Below are 837 nucleotides of genomic sequence, written 5' to 3'. Positions count from 1 at the left end.
TTGTCTTCTGGGGGAATATTTAGAATACACACACACACACACACACACACACACACACACACACACACACGTTGTATGATTGCTGCCAAACACAAACAAAAATTAGAATTTTGGTCCTAAAATTATATTCTACCATTATTTCAGCCAAAACTGTCTTTCACTTTGAAAACCTTTCCCCCAAAAAATAAAAATAGTAAACACTATTTTTAGAATACCATGTTCTGGAATAGTTTTGCTATGGGACAATTTATTCAAATAAAGGATTCTTTGAGTGAGCTTTCAAGAATCAACTTGTAAACTTTTTCTTCTGTTATACAGTATATGTGTGTGTATGTATATGTATGTATAAATAAAATACAGAAGACCTGTAGATGGATAAATCCATTTGAATAACATTTTCTTAGTTTCAGCCTTTGGAACTAGTTCCTTATTTTATATTTATATCCCATATTTCCTCCAGGAACACAAGAGAACATGAATATTATTATTCCTGCTTCCACTTTCATTAATTCTCCAGGATAGATTGGATTGTGAACAATGCCTGGCTCAAAGGGATATAATGACTAGCTTTAGACATTGCGTTAAGCCATAATATGGTTTGCATGGCTTTTTGTTTAAAGTATTGTGTGAAAGCAACCATTATATATTGAAAACCATGATTTTTTTTGGTTTAGAAAGGTATGCCTTAATCAGACTACAAAAACCATTGACTACTCAGAGAGTCTCGATGACTCAGTGTGGTTCCTACAGCTTATATGTTCCTATATCACTGCTGGATATATAAACTAAGCCTATAAACTATGGTGTATAGTCAGCTTTGCCTTATGGTAGAAGCAA

The sequence above is a fragment of the Thamnophis sirtalis genome, unplaced genomic scaffold, assembly GCF_051295495.1.
Source record: "Thamnophis sirtalis isolate CommonGarterSnake01/CBP01778 unplaced genomic scaffold, rThaSir2_p1.2 scaffold_1, whole genome shotgun sequence".
In the NCBI taxonomy this organism is placed as follows: domain Eukaryota; kingdom Metazoa; phylum Chordata; class Lepidosauria; order Squamata; family Natricidae; genus Thamnophis; species Thamnophis sirtalis.
The sequence above is the reverse complement of the archived record's forward strand: the minus strand, read 5'-3'. Positions refer to the sequence as shown.